This window comes from Ahaetulla prasina, chromosome 2 (genome assembly GCF_028640845.1).
Source record: "Ahaetulla prasina isolate Xishuangbanna chromosome 2, ASM2864084v1, whole genome shotgun sequence".
Lineage (NCBI taxonomy): Eukaryota > Metazoa > Chordata > Lepidosauria > Squamata > Colubridae > Ahaetulla > Ahaetulla prasina.
The window spans coordinates 252,550,962-252,556,139 of NC_080540.1; positions in this window are offsets into that span (position 1 = coordinate 252,550,962).

The window sequence follows — 5,178 nt, forward strand, 5'->3', positions numbered from 1 at the left end:
TTTTGGAGGTGTTTTTTTTATATTTATTGGTTTAAAATATTTTAGTATTCTTTCTCTACTAAATTCAAATGCATTACAAATATAAATGCCAAAAATAAAGCCATAGCAAGATTGCTGCTTAAAATTTACATATTATGTGGCAGAAATTTCTAATCTCAGAGAGCCTAATCAAAAGTAACTTTCTGAAGGTGAAAATAAAAGTAAAAGAGGGATGGCTACAAGAAATTATTCCAAGATTATCACTGTTAACCCCCGCTTTTATTTCTGGCCCTAAGAGTATCTGAAGATTTGATCAGAAGGTCTACAAAGGAAAGGTCATAACTAGCACACAATCCAAAGTTGTGCAAAGGCTCTACTAGCTGCAACTGCTACTTGCTCTTCAAGCAGGAGATACGAGTCCAGGGACCCCTAGGTTGTGAACTGGGTCTGTCTGGGGTAGTACCACACCATCCAGAACATAGGATATCAAAGTCCCAGATCTTGAAGCTCCATATACTAAAAGCCATTTGGTCTTGCCAAGGTTCAGCTGAAACCTGTTGTCCCCCAAATCAAGGCCACCACAGCCTGCAGACACCATGAGAAGGCAGTGAAAGCATTACTTGACTCACTGGGGTAGAGGTATAAAGTTGAGTGTTATCAGCATACTGATGATGTTTTAACCCATATTGATGGCTAATTTCACCCAGTAGCTTCTTCTAGATGTTAAAAAGGAGTGAAGAGAGTACCAAGACTGGCATGACACAAAAGAGCAGCCATGGGTTGGATCTCTCACTCCTTACTAACACTGATTGGGACCAGCATTGGAGATGGGAGCCAAACCAGCATAAGACTGTGCTGCCCAGCCCCAGCCCCTGTAGCTAACCCCAAAGGCTACCATGATCAATAGTATTGGAGACTGCTGAGGGGTCAAGGAACACTCCTTCCACTCTCTAAAAGATCATCCACAAGTGTGACCAATGCTATTTCTGTCCTATAATGGCCTAAATCATGACTGAAAGGGGTCCAGATAATCAATTTCATCCAAACCCCTCATGCTGCCAAGCAATTACCTTTTATGTCATCACCAAAAAAGAAAGATGGGAAACTGGACAAAAATTATCCAGGCAGGTACTCTAGCATCAAGTAACTTTTTTTAAGGAGACAAACCAGGGCTTCATTAAAACATCCTGGGAAATCCTCTCCTGCAATGAACTTATCACTGCCTGGTCCCACCTACTAGTCACAGTCCTGGAGGTTTTCACCAGCCAGGAGGGACAAGGATCTAGCTGATAGGTTGTTGTACACTGAACATTGAGGACCCTTTCCATTTTCACTTCCTCAGGTCCAACAGGATCAAACTGATACCAGATATCTGAACAAGATCTTTCCCCAGGCATCTCACATAGATCTCCACCATGCATAGTTTCAACTAGGAATGAATCCAAGCCACATTGTCCATCAGGTGTTGAATATATTTCTCTGCACGGCCTTGAAGATGGATCATCCAAGCCTTCCTATCCCAAGAGGGTCCTTGTGATTCGAAACAGGGCCATTAGGCGACACTCTGCAGATACAATTAGAGTGGAGAAATAATGCTGTTTTGCCACTCTTACTGCCACAAGATAGGCCCTACTAGTAGCTCTAAGTTGTGTCCAGTTGGAGCCATTTTTCATTTTCCTCCAGCAGCACCCTAGACGTCTCTTAACCCTTTTCAGAACCTGCAACTCTTCTGTGAGCATTGGGAGCAATGAATCAAGAGGGTGCAGTCCTATCCAAAGCATCAATCATCCTTTGATTGCGTATTGTTACCAAGGCTTTAGAAGGGCCATGCAGCAGAACGCCTGAGATATCCCCAGTTCCCTCTGGAACCCATTCAGGTCCTTCAGTCGTTAGGGATGGACTGCTTGAATGAGTCCAGCCTCCTGTGGAGGTGGGTAGCATAAGTGTCTCAAGGACACCAGTGTGATCTGACCATGACAAGGGAGATAATGTTAAATTGCCTACCAGATCACATTGTTATTGTTCTGACAAAAGATCATATCTAATGTGTGACCACTATTCTGAATCAGATCTGTGGTGATCTAGGATAGGTCCATGGCTGCCATGGTAGTCACAAACTCTATGGCCGCTTCCAAGGCTGAATCCAGGGATGACAGGTTGAATCTCCCAGAACTGTAAGTCTAGGGAACTCCACTGTCAGCCCCAAGACAGCCTCCAGCAGCCCAGGCAAGGAGGTTGCTGTGCAGTAGGAAGGCTGGTTACATTAGCAACATTCCAAACTGATCCTGTGACCCCAGCTTCGGAAAGAGAATCTCATAACCAGAGTCTTGAGGAGCAAAAACCCCTAAAGGCCAAAAGAGACTCTGATGACCACTGCTACCCCACTTCCCCTGCTTTGGGAACTTGGCTGGTACCAACCCGAACCCTGGTTGGACACATCTGTGAGAGTCCCCACCCCCACTTCCATGTAAGTCAGATCTTGGTGATATATGCCAGGTCCACTCACTCCTACTAAATTAGACTTGAATAAGGGGGACTTATTATTAACCAAGGGATGCGGTGGCTCAGGGGCTAGGACATTGAGCTTGTCGATCGAAAGGTCGGCAGCTCAGCAGTTCGAATCCCTAGTGCTGTCGTGTAACAGGATGAACTCCTGTTACTTGTCCCAGCTTCTGCCAACCTAGCAGTTTCGAAAGCACGTAAAAATGCTAGAAAAAATAGGGACCACCTTTGGTGGGAAGGTAACAGCCTTCCGTGCGCCTTTGGCGTTGAGTCTTCCTGGCCACATGACCACGGAGACGTCTTTGGACAGCACTGGCTCTTCGGCTTTGAAACAGAGATGACCACCTCCCCCTAGAGTCGGCAACGACTAGCACATATGTGCGAGGAAAACCTTTACCTTTACCTTTATTATTAACCAACCTGGCATTCACAGCAACTAAAACTCTGGCTCTTTGAGAGCTCAGAGAATGAGCTCAGGGGGCTGGGACACACCACTGATACTACATATCAGAGGCATCTTCCCCTGTAACAGTCTGTCCTCTGGCTCCCATAGCATCCCATGTGCATCGCCACCATAACGCATTGCCCAGCCCTACATCCCACAAGATTATCATCCTCATACAGACGAGGGCTCTGACATCCCCCTACAGCAGGGGTGGGTTCTACTTACCTTTACTACCCGTTCGCAGTGGGATCGCGCATGTGCAGAAGCTTCCTGATGACATCAGGGTTGGTGGGTGGAGTCTACCCCTGGTTTTACTACTGGTTCACAAGGACCGGTCTGAACTGGGTCAACCCACCACTGCCCTACAGCCACTCTCATTCTATCAGGCATCCTGGAGAGCCGGGTGACAGAGAAAGCCCCCATGATGCTATAGCTCCAGCTCTCAGCTCTCCAGCCCTCCAGCCCTCCCCGCCCAACATACAAAATGTCCTCCATCCTAAACTGGTCCCTTTTACTGGCCAGTCAGGGGGAGGGCAGAGCCACCCAAGATCTTCCACCCAAGTCTCACTCTGGGTGGTGGGCTAACAGATACACACTTAAACACTCTAGCTGCTCCTAGTCTCTCACCCTAGGAACAGATTCTCAGATGGTTCAAGACTCTTAATTCTCCTCCCACATAGCTTCCACTATCCTTGATGCCCTGGCTCTGACTCGGTCTTCACAATCTTACTCCTTCTGGCACTGTCAACACTGCCACCACAGTCTTCACAGACAAACAAGAGCCCCAAACCAAACCCAGGACCCAAAACCTTGCAAAGGTGTCACTGCTGCTGCTTCCACTGCCACCACCAAGGAACTTTGTGCCGAGCAACTGAGCTTAGCATGGCAGTTTCAGCTGTTTCAAGCTCCACCACTACTAAGTAGCTAAGATCCAAACTGCCCCTGCTGCCTATCAAGCGGGGCTTGGATGGAGCCTTGGGATTGGTTCCAGAGTACCCTGTTTCCCCCAAAATAAGACATCCCCTGATAATAAGCCCAGTCGGGCTTTTGAGTACATGGCAATAAGGCCAAGCGCTTATTTCAGGGTTCAAAACAATATAAGACAGGGCCTTATTTTCAGGGAAACATGGTACTGCTGTTGCTGTTGCTGCCACTGTTAAATTGCTGGTCCGCTACACTGCCAAAGAACTGAGCCGAATATGGCAGCTGCGGCTCCCAACCAGCCCTCGCCACAGCCAGGCAGCTGAGTCTGAAGTCAGTCATTCAGCAAACAAGGCTCAGGTGGGGATTCAGGGTAAACCCAGAAAGTAAAAGAGGGAAAAAAGGAAGGAGGGTGAAAATGCACACACACACACACCCCGTTTTCTTTATTATTCTGGAGAGGCTTTCAGGAGTTCCGCACATGCTATGCATGCCATCCAGTTCTTTTGCCTTTTTTTTTTTTTTGCAGTGTTCAAAAATCTCCCTGAGATTTTCAATGATAGAAAGATGGTAAAAAATAATTGGCAAGATTATAGTTGCGGTTGAAACCCAGATACCTACAATTTGTCTAATTCTTTGCCGCTTTCTGATATCAAACTCAAAAATTCAGAAAAGACTGTAGTAACTTCATACTAAGAGACCCGGTGGCTCAGTGGCTAAGATGCTGAGCTTGTCGATTGAAAGGTCGGCAGTTCAGCGGTTCGAATCCCTAGTGGGGTGTAATGGGGTGAGCTCCTGTTACTTGTCCCAGCTTCTGCCAACCTAGCAGTTCGAAAGCACGTAAAAAATGCAAGTAGAAAAATAGGGACCACCTTTGGTGGGAAGGTAACAGCGTTGTGTGTGCCTTTGGCATTTAGTCATGCCAGCCACATGACCATAGAGATATCTTCAGACAGTGCTGGCTCTTTGGCTTTGAAACGGAGATGAGCACCACCCCCTAGAGTCAGGAACGACTAGCACATATGTGCGAGGGGAACCTTTATCTTTTTAACTTCATGCTCTCTTTGCTATATAAAGTAACAGCTACTTTGGACCACAAACACAAGTTGACATTGGATACAGTCTATTAGCCAAAACCCAAAGCCAATCAGGAAACTATCTCTAGAAATTATTTAAGAAATGAGACTCTCTCTTTCGAGGAAAAAAAAAAAAGAAACAAATCAATTAACAAAATGTTTCATCTCAGTCAACAAGTATCCAGGACCTTAAGGTCCATCTAGTGGACACACCTATAGCTGCATTCTCTCAGGTGCTACTATCCTGAAAGATGA